This window comes from Scomber scombrus, chromosome 4 (genome assembly GCF_963691925.1).
Source record: "Scomber scombrus chromosome 4, fScoSco1.1, whole genome shotgun sequence".
NCBI classification, from domain to species: Eukaryota; Metazoa; Chordata; class Actinopteri; order Scombriformes; family Scombridae; genus Scomber; species Scomber scombrus.
In genome coordinates, this window is record NC_084973.1 from 33,000,429 (window position 1) to 33,011,375 (window position 10,947).

General features: G+C 42.4%; 2 protein-coding genes across 2 annotated transcripts in view; one reads left to right on the forward strand and one right to left on the reverse strand.

The window, feature by feature from the left end:
- LOC133979436 (uncharacterized) overlaps positions 1-10,947 on the reverse strand; it is a 1,726,912-nt gene that overhangs the window by 621,974 nt on the left and 1,093,991 nt on the right. The gene's annotated exons all lie outside the window — the stretch shown is intronic.
- Positions 1-10,947, forward strand: part of LOC133978649 (dematin-like) — a 28,857-nt gene that overhangs the window by 1,103 nt on the left and 16,807 nt on the right. The gene's annotated exons all lie outside the window — the stretch shown is intronic.

Consider the following 10,947-nt stretch of genomic DNA (forward strand, 5'->3'; position numbering starts at 1 on the left):
TATTACAGTAAAAGTACTGCAGTATTATGAGTGATGTAGTATGCAGTATTACAGTAAAAGTACTGCAGTATTATGAGTGATGTAGTATGCAGTATTACAGTAAAGTACTGCAGTATTATAGTGATGTAGTATGCAGTATTACAGTAAAAGTACTGCAGTATTATGAGTGATGTAGTATGCAGTATTACAGTAAAAGTACTGCAGTATTATGAGTGATGTAGTATGCAGTATTACAGTAAAGTACTGCAGTATTATGAGTGATGTAGTATGCAGTATTACAGTAAAAGTACTGCAGTATTATGAGTGATGTAGTATGCAGTATTACAGTAAAAGTACTGCAGTATTATAGTGATGTAGTATGCAGTATTACAGTAAAAGTACTGCAGTATTATGAGTGATGTAGTATGCAGTATTACAGTAAAAGTACTGCAGTATTATGAGCGATGTAGTATGCAGTATTACAGTAAAAGTACTGCAGTATTATAGTGATGTAGTATGCAGTATTACAGTAAAAGTACTGCAGTATTATAGTGATGTAGTATGCAGTATTACAGTAAAAGTACTGCAGTATAATGAGTGATGTAGTATGCAGTATTACAGTAAAAGTACTGCAGTATTATGAGTGATGTAGTATGCAGTATTACAGTAAAGTAGTGGTTTGGTCCTCTGACTGATATATTATTATTATGACATCATTAGATTATTAATAGTGAAGCATCATTGTTAGAGCAGCATGTTACTGTTGTAGCTGCTGGAGGTGGAGCTAGTTTACACTACTTTATATACAGTTAGCTAGTTTAGTCCAGTGGTTCCCAACCTAGGGGTGGGGCCCCTCCAAAGGGTCAGCAGATAAATGTGAGGGGCGGTGAGATGATTGGTGATGAGGGTGAGAATGTGATGAATAGAGACGTTGGTGTTGTTGAGTGGAGATGTGGGAGAGAGGCGTCGTCATGGAAACAATGAACAACAGAGTCTCTGCTCGTGGATTTGATGTGAATTGTGAATTGTTCGGTTTGATGGTTGATTTTTTTGTGTGTGTGTATTTTTGGTGAATTTGCTGCTACTGGATGTTTGCTGCTGGAGGTCAGAGGTCAGAGGTCAGAATGTGAGATGCTTCATAATCGCAGCAGAATGTAAAAATGCAGACAGGCTGATGACAGATCAGCTCTCTGCCGCTCGCTGTCCTATTGAACCCACCGCAGCTGTGAATAATGTGTTTCCAGTCCTGTGGGAGCTAGAAAGAACCTGCTTGTGTGTGTGTTTGTGTGTGTGTGTGTGTGTGTGTGTGTGTGTGTGTGTGTGTGTGTGTGTGTGTGTGTGTGTGTGTGTGTGTGTGTGCAGTGTTAAACCAGCACAGTGAGGACATTTCTACATTGTGCACGGTCCTCGCTACTTCAAAGGACTGTTTGAAAGTCAAAGTCCAACATGAATTCAACATTTTTGTCGTACTGCTGCAACATTTCTGCTCTTTTAAAGCACTTTTACATTTGAACCTCATTGACTCCCAAATGGGTTTTTTTGGGGGGGTTGAATAACTGCCTGTGTGTTAGTCTGTAGAGGTTGAGGACAGCATGGAACAGTAAATATCTGCGTACATGTAGTGTTGCTTTCGTCAACGAAAATTATGACTAAATATCGTCGCTAACGAACCTTCATCACGTGACGAAAACGAGACGAGACGCAACGTAAATGCTGGCCATGTGACGATAACTATAATTAAATATATAATGAAATATAATGATGCTAAATGTGGTTTAAAAAATAAAAACTCTGCTAAAATGTCTAAAACGAGACGAGACGAAATGTTATAACGTTATTTCGTCTCGTTTAGTCGCGTTGTTGCTATTATTTTGCAGTATTTCTGTTTCCTGTGTCTCACTTCGACGTCACTTCCTCAATCCCCACTCGCGGCATTATCTGGAAGATGCAGCTGCGGTAGGTTAGCGTTAACGAAGGTTAGCGTTAACGAAGGTTAGCGTTAACGAAGGTTAGCGTTAACGAAGGTTAGCGTTAATGACAGACAACTGACACAGAGAACGGGACCGATGGCCAGCCGCGGTTATTCTTTAGTCTATAAGGTAACAATAATATATTAATAAGACAACCTTGTTTGAATTGTGAAATGGGTTTATGGCTAAAAGAAAATGTTGGTTTCGTCTATACTACTATGTACTTATACTATATTGACTGGGTTAAATATAATTGCATTACTAAAAAGAGACTAAAATACAATTTTCATTGACTAAAACTAGACTAAAATAGTCACAGATCATTTTGACTAAATCAGACTTTTAGTCGACTGAAACTTGACTAGACTAAGAAGAGTATGAACGTGACTAAAACTAATAAAAACTAAAATGACAGCTTGACACAAAGACTAGACGAAGACTAACATTAAAACAGGCGCCAAAAACAACACTACTTACATGTGAAGGAGGAAGCACACAGAAGTCTATGTTGGTTTCTGATAAGTGTAAAACCAGAAGAAAGGGATTATAGCCAACCTTTAAGGCAGAGGTGTCACACTCATTTTAAGTAAGGAGCCACAGACTCGAGGGGCCGCAGCAGTAACACCACTGCGCATAGTAACATATAAATATAATATATCATGTAGATGTAAAACATGTTATAACTTTACGATAATAAACCGTAAAGGCCTGAAACAATCTGCTCAAACCCACCAAGAAAGATTTGTTATTTAACCTTTGTGTCGTCCTCTCGTCTGTTTTGACTGTTCCTTCCTCCGTCCCTCCTTCTCTCTTTCTTTCCTTCCTCTCTTTTTCCTCCCTTCTTTCTTTCCTTCCTCCATCCCCCTTTCTTCCCTCCTTCCTCCCTTCCTTCTTTCGTCCCTTCCTCTTTTCCTTTCTCCCCCCCTCCCTCCTTCCTTCTTTCCTCTGTCCTTCCTTTCCTTCCTGCCTTCCTTCTTTCCTTTCCTTCCTTCCTCCCTCCATCCTTTCCTCTTCTTCCTTTCCTTCCTTCCTTCCTTCCTCCCTCCTTTCCTTCCTTCCTTCTTTCCTTCCTTCCTTCCTTGCTTCATCCTCCCTTCCTCCTTTCCTTTTTCCTTCCTTCTTCCTTCCTCCATTCCTTCCTTCATCCTCCCTTCCTTCCTCCCTTCCTTCCTTCTTCCTTCCTTCCTTCTTCCTCCCTTCCTTCCTTCCTTCCCTCCCTTCCTTCCTTGACTCGAGGACAACAGGAGGCTTAAATCTGAATCATGTTGCAAATCAAAGAGAACAGTAGTGTGTTTTATTAAAAGACAACATGTCCGTATGTTTGACTCCCTGCTTTAACGTATCGACTGAAATAAATCGATACCAAGTAGTTTGTAAACGTCTCCCAACATCCAGAGCTAGAAAACACGACTATTAGTACGATCTACAACACAACAGCTTAATAATTTAAAGACTTTCAAAATGCATTGGTGTAAAAGTCTTATCATTTAGATGTAGAGGAGTTTAATATGATTGGTATCTATGAAGGTATCAATATCACTTTAAGGGAAGGTATCGTCACTATTAACCTTCGTGTTGTCCTCCCGGGTCAAATTAACCACGTCTGTTTCAACTGTTCCTTCCTTCCTCCCTCCCTCCTTCTTTCATTCCCTCTTTCCTTCCTCCCTTCCTTCTTTCCTCTGTCCTTCTTTCCTTCCTTCCTCCCTTCCTCTTTTCCTTCCTCCCTCCCTCCTTCCTTCTTTCCTCCCTCCCTCCTACCTGCCTTCCTTTCTTCCTTTCCTTCTCCCTTCCTTCTTTCCTTTCCTCCCTTCCTTCCTTCCCTCCTTCCTCCCTCCTTTCCTTCCTTCCTTCTTCCCTCCTTCCCTTCCTTCCTCCCTCCCTCCTTCCCTCCCTCCTCCTTTCCTTCCCTCTTTCCATCCTCACTTCCTTCTTTCCTCTGTCCTTCTTTCCTCACTTCCTCCCTTCCTCTTTTCCTTCCTCCCTCCCTCCTTCCTTCTTTCTTCCCTCCCTCATACCTTCCTACCTTCCTTCGTTCCTTCCTTCCTTGACTCAGGACAACACGAAGGTTAAACGATACCCAACTCTAGTATTTGCTATTGTAATAAATCTCAAACTGTACTTTGTGTAATAGATTAAGAGTCAAAGTTGACGAGTGTGATTTGTTGTTCGTTTCTATAGCAACAGCGTTTCAGAACATAAATAAGTTCACATGTAGTGTCGTTTTGTTCTCATCGCCGGTGTCCTGAACTCCTGCAGTCCCTGAACGTGTCAGCGTACTGCGTGGGCGCCACGCTGTTCTTCTTCTTCTTCTTCTTCCTCTATTTATGGACACATGAGTCATCTTCACTCATGTTATACAATAGAAAGTTTGCTCCTCTGAGACGCTGCAGCAGCAGAAATAGACCGGCGGAGTAAAGCTGCTGATTCTGAGTACAGGAGGGAGCTCTGAGTGCGTTTTTAAAAGAGAGAGACGATAAATCACAATCACAGTAGAGTATTTCATTTAAGAATCTTAATTAGTAAATCAGTCATTTCCTTTAGCATCCAAAAATAATTAAGATGTGAGCAAAGGATTTGCACTGAAAGACAAAAGACTGTGGATGAAGTCATGGCTGCGTGCTCAGAATCTCTCTACCGAACACATGTGGCGCTTTTCCTCTATACAGTTCTAGCACTATTCGGCTCGGTTTGGTACCAGGAACCTTTTCCATTACTATAGTTCCTCCTCAACGTGAGCGGGGTCGTCATAGCAACGTTGCGTTAAACTGCCGTGACTTTGTTTTATACGCGACACAAACACATAAACAAAGGAGGACATGGAGGCGATGGTGTATTTGCTGCTGTATGAGGCTTTCTGTCTTCCTTCCTTCCTTCCTTCCTTCCTTCCTTCCTTTCTTCCTTCCTGCTGCTGTATGAGGCTTTCTGTCTTCCTTCCTTCCTTCCTTCCTTCCTTCCTTCCTGCTGCTGTATGAGGCTTTCTGTCTTCCTTCCTTCCTTCCTTCCTTCCTTCCTTCCTTCCTTCCTGCTGCTGTATGAGGCTTTCTGTCTCACACAAAGCAAGAGAAGAGAAACGAATCTCTGTAACGCTGTTGTTGGTATTTAATAATGGCGGGTTTGATTCTTGTGTGGGACGGCTCATGACTCTTCCAGTGACTCTCTGACCAATTAGTGGCCGGCAGTCTGTTGACGTCACATTTAGTATCGGCTCGGCTCGCTTGGAACCTCACCAGAGCAGATACTAAAAAAGTACCAGGTACCAGGTACCAGGTACTATCACTATGGAAACGCAAAGAAAACTGAGTCAAGTAGAGTCGAGTAGAGCTAGAACTGTATAGTGGAAAAGCTCCAATAGATGCTAAAAATTGCAGCTACTTTGAGGCACTGTTGTTGTTCTTTATGTGTCTTGTAAGATGTCCTTTAGTGCTTCGAAAGGTGCATATAAATGAATTGCATTATTATTATTATTACTTTATGTTAGTACTCGCATTACACGTTAAAGGTGCAGTGTGGCGGATTTAGTGGCTTCTAGTGGTGAGGATTGTTATTTATCTATTTCTATATTGTTATTTTATTTGCTCTTGGCTTTACTGGGCCTCAGTATTTAATGTCGTACCTCCTCATGTCCATGCATATGTTGTTGGTATGACAATAAAGTTTCCTTGAATCCACACTGCCCTTTTAAGCCTATAGGAGAACCTGCAGTGGCTGCCAAACTTGCCAAAAAATGTGAAAGGCCCTCTCTCATGTCAGTGATTGGTTTGTCCTTTCTGGGCTTCTGTAGAACATGGCCGGTTCGATTCCCTGTGTAGATACCATAGACTGTAGATATAATGGACGTAACATCCGTGACGTTTGTGGACTGCTGCTCGGAGGCCAATAGTATCGGATCTGAGCAGCGCCATCTTGAAAATTTCAAGTGCATGCTGGGAAAAATAAAAACTCGGATTCTACTTAAATGGGCATCAGGAGGAGCATGAGGCGCCCTCCTGAACCTGTGAACCAATCAACCTGTCAATCACGACGTAGCCACGCCCTAATGCATACCCTGCTTTATCGTCACATATAAAATCAGGGAGGCCAAAATGTCCCAAATGAACATCATACTGCATTGAAGAAGGCTTTAAACTAGCGATTGAGACCATAAACACATTTTGAAAACGTTTACTGAGGTTAGAAATCAAGTGAGAAGTTGGTGAATTCTCCATTGACTTGTATAGAGACGGAAGTCCTTTTGACACCAAAACGGTCGCCCCCTGGTGGCCTTTTGATAAAATGCAGTTTTAAGTTACTTCCTCGTTGGCCTCATTTCAGAGGACCGGAACTCCCCGCCTGGTAGATACAAATGGCTCGTTTTAAAGTACAGAAAACACAATGTCTCCTAATTTCAGTCGTATGAATATTATATGTAATTTCTGCCGAGTGCATTCCTGGTAGATGCCACTAAATTCTACGCACTGACCCTTTAAACAAGCATCATACTGTTGCCATCTGGCTCAGGAGACTCTGTTCCACTCTATAACATGAAGATTATGTCTGTAAACTCTTCACACTGCAGGATCATTTGGGGAGATTATGTGTTCAGGCCTCGAACACTCCCGCAGTGTCGGGAGTGAAAATGGATCCAAAATCTGCCCAATGATCCTGCAGAGTGGAGCCTGCTGCTCAGAGTAAACAGCAGGGTTTAATACAAGGAAGTTAAAATAGATTTCATGGCTGTTACTCTACAGAATATTATTGAATAGTTAAATTTAGTAGTTTATAACCTTTACTTTAACCTTTGTGTCGTCCTCCCGGGTCAAATTGACCCCGTCTGTTTTGACTGTTCCTTCTTTCCTCCCTTCCTTCCTTCCCTCCTTCCTTCCTTCCTTCTTTCCTTTCCTCCCTTCTTTCCTCCCTCCCTCCTTTTCTTTCTTCTTCCTTCCTTCCTTCCTTCCTTCCGTCCTTCCTTCCTTTCTTCCCTCCTTCTTTCCTTCCCTCCTTCTTCCTTCCTCCCTTCATTCCTCCCTCCATTTCTTCCTTCCTTCCTTCTTTCCTCCCTACCTCCCTTCCTTCCTTCCATCCTTCATCCCTCCCTTCTTTCCTCCCTCCCTCTTTTTCTTCCTTTTTCCTTCCTTCCTTCCTTCCTTCCTTCCTTCCATCCTTCCTCCCTTCCTTCTTTCTTTTCATCCCTTCCTTCCTTCCTCCCTCCCTCATTTTCTTTCTTCCTTCCTTCCTTCCTTCCTTCCTTCCTTTCTTCCATCCTTCCTTCCTTCCTTCCTTCCATCCTTCCTCCCTTCCTTCTTTCCTTTCATCCCTTCCTTCCTTCCTCCCTCCCTCCTTTTCTTTCTTCCTTCCTTCCTTCCTTCCTTTCTTCCATCCTTCCTTTCTTCCTTCCTTCCATCTTTCCTTCCTTCCTTGACTCGAGGACAACAGGAGGTTAATGGAGACCAGATTTACTAAAGACTGACTGTAGATCATTGTAGTCAAATAGAGGCTCATGGGTCAAATCTGGCCTCCAGCTAAATATAAAATACCCCCCCCCCCCCCCCCCCCCAATGAGAGCTGAAGTTTTAACTCTAATAGTTAACATCAAATCTTCTGTAGATGACACAATAAATTCCAGTGACTCTCTGCTTGCTCTGCATCAGGAGAGATATTAAAACTATGACACTGAAACTAAGCTGACGAACCAGAGCAACATTTGTTCTTCACAAACACAAATGTTGCGTCACTTGCCCTTTCTCTGTTTCTATCAACCATAAATAAATCTGTGTGAATGATGAAGTACATCTGTCATCAAGTGCAACACGTTCTCATCACATATGAGTCATTTTTAGACAAAATGAGGGATTAAAATGAAGTGAAACTGTTAGACATCAGTTTTCAGTTCGTTCCTTAAAATAATTAAAAGGACTCTTCAGCCAGCTTGTGTTGTTGCTTTACAGTAAGATGACTGATATATTATTATTATTATGACATCATTAGATTATTAATAGTGAAGCATCAGTGTTAGAGCAGCATGTTACTGTTGTAGCTGCTGGAGGTGGAGCTAGTTTACACTACTTTATATACAGTTAGCTAGGTTTAGTCCAGTGGTTCCCAACCTAGGGTGGGGCCCCCTCCAAAGGGTCAGCAGATAAATGTGAGGGGTGGTGAGATGATTAATGGGAGGAGGAAAGAAGAAAAAACTAAGTTCTAAGTTCTGATACACAATATTGTTTTCAGTTTTTGGACTTTTTCTCTAATCTTTGATTTTTGCTGAAATATTGGATCATTTGAACATTTATTGAAATGAAAGCATGTGAGAAGTTTAGAGGGAAAAATCAGTATTTGGTGGAGCTGTTAACAACTCATAGACATCTGAAATGTGAGCCGACTACACACTGCTTTTTGGTTTCATCTTTAACAATATGTTGTATTTATAAAGCTTGTTATATTATCCATTGTGTCAAATCTGCATCTGAAAAGTAACTAAAGCTGTCAAATAAATGTAGTGGAGTAGAAAGTACAATATTTCCCTCTGAGATGTAGAAAGTAGCATCACATGGAAATACTACAGTAAAGTACAAGTACCTTCAAACTGTACTGCAGTAAAGTACAAGTACCTCAAACTGTACTGCAGTACAGTACAAGTACCTTCAAACTGTACTACAGTAAAGTACAAGTACCTCAGAGGTCATTTCCTTTCGTGTGGTTTGAATCCAGGGCTGTTGTTGCAGCAGCGAGGGCCTCAGCTCTTATCTCTGGGTACAGCAGGGGGTTGGAGGGAGCTGAGGTGGTGGGGAGGGGGGGGGTGGGGGTGGGGGGGCAATGTGCTGCAGGAATGAGGCCACAGGCACAGCCAGCGGGTGGTGTGCTGGTGGTGTTTGGGGGGGGTTGGGGTGATGGTGGGAGGGGTTGGAGTTTATTGTGTTGTGGCTGCCGTCCACTTCGTCAGTTGATTCTCGGCTGCAGGAATGTTAAGTTGAGCTCGTCTCGTGTTTGCTGATATCACAGACGGACCTTGTTCTCTGCTCTGATATCAGACCAGCAGCGGTTAAAAATACACATCTCTTCACACACACTCGGCTGCCGGGTCACACGGGGCTGACGTACAACGCCGCGGTCATGTGATCAACCTGCTTTCCCCCCAAACAGCATGTGCTCTTATCAGCGTGTCGGTGTGTTTTCTGGTTCAGAGCCGTCATCATCATCATCATCATCATCATCATGAAGAGAGAAACACTCATCTGACCTGAAATACACATCTCAATGAATTTAGACTTCTGTTGTCATGGCTACCAGTTCCCTGATGTGCAGATGTTGATGTCAGCAGCAGTAAACAGCTGGTTCAGTGTTTCTCTGACAGTGACATCACCTGTTCTCTTCCTCTAATATCTCTGATGGTCACATGACGCTTCTCATATCAGTCAGTTGCTTTAACCTTTGTGTCGTCATGCCGGGTCAAATTGACCCCGTCTCTTTTGACTGTTCCTTCTGTCCTTCCTTCCTTCCTTCCTTCCTTACTTCCTTCCTTCCTTCTCTCTCCCTCCCTCCTTCCTTCTTCCCTCCCTCCCTTCCTCCCTCCCTCCTTTCCTTCCTTCTACCTCCCTCCCTTCCTCCCTCCTTTCCTTCCTTCTTCCTCCCTTCCTTCTTTCCTTCCTCTCTCTCTTTCCTCCATTCATTCTTTCCTTCCCTCCATCCCCCCTTTCTTCCTTCCTTCTGTCCTTCCTTTCTCCCTCCCCTCCTTCTTTCCTTCCTTCCTTTCCTTCCTCCCTTCCTTCTTTCCTCCCCTCCCTCTCACCCTATTTTCGTTCCTTCCTTCTTTCCTTCCTTCCTCCCTTCCTCTTTCCATTTCTCCCTCCCCTCCTTCCTTCTTTCCTCCCTCCTCCTTCCTTCCTCCTCCCTCCCTCCCTTCCTTCCCCCCCTCCCTCCCTCCCTCCCTTCCTTCCTCCTTTCTTCCTTCCTGTCTTCCTCCTCCCTCCCTCCTTTCCTCCCTTCTTCCTACCTTCCTTCCTCCTTCCCTTTCCTTCTTCCTCCCTTCCATTTTTTCCTTCTTCCATCCCTTCCTTCCTTGACTCGAGGACAACAGGAGGGTTAAAGAGTTTATCAGGGCAAAAACCTCACAGAGAAAAGTCAGAGGAGGAAGAGGCGTGAAAAACGTGTGCAGTAGAATTACTGTTTCATCCTGGAGCCGTCGTCATGACAACAGCTAGACTGTGTGACAGCGAAAGGACGAGGAGGACTAGATAGAAGTAAGAAATGAAAGGAAAAAAGGGTAGGAAGTGAGAAGTTAGAAAGGAAAAAGGAAGAAGGAAATATGGAGACTAAAGTGTGAATTAAAACAAGGTCTGAAATAAGGCCTTTAAACAGCTGTAGTGGAAATAAAGAATCTAATTTTAAGGCCTTTTGAAGATTGCTTCCAAATTTAAGGTGGATTATAAGTGAATCTATTCTGTGATCGATTACCAATATCATTTGACTTCAGGTTAAAAGTGATCATTTAAAACCCTCATGCAACCTTCCTGACTGGTCCTTAAAGGAGACACATTCTGCTGTTTGCGTTCATTTGCGACGTTTTGCTGTATTCTTGGTTGCTAAGGCGGTTGCTAAGGTGTTTCCACTCTCATATCTCAGATGTGATTCAGCTCCAACATGTACGGATGGATTTGAGAAGTTGAACATTTGGAGTAAAGAGTTAGTTAATTACACACTTAGTTCCTCACTTAGTTCGTTCGTTACATACAGTAGCTATTTAGTTTGTTCCTTAGTTTGTTAGTTCAGTACTTAGTTCATTACTTTCGTTACTTACTTAGTTAATAACTTAATTAGTTTGTTACTTACTTACGTAGTTTCGTTACTTAATTAATTACTTACTTAGTTACTTAGTTTTTTAGTTTGTTACTTACTTAGTTAATAACTTAATTAGTTTGTTACTTAGTTATTTACTTAGTTTGTTAGTTCATTACTTCGTTACTTACTAAGTTAATTACTTAGTTTGTTAGTTTGTTATTTAGTTACTTAGCTAAGATGGCTGCTA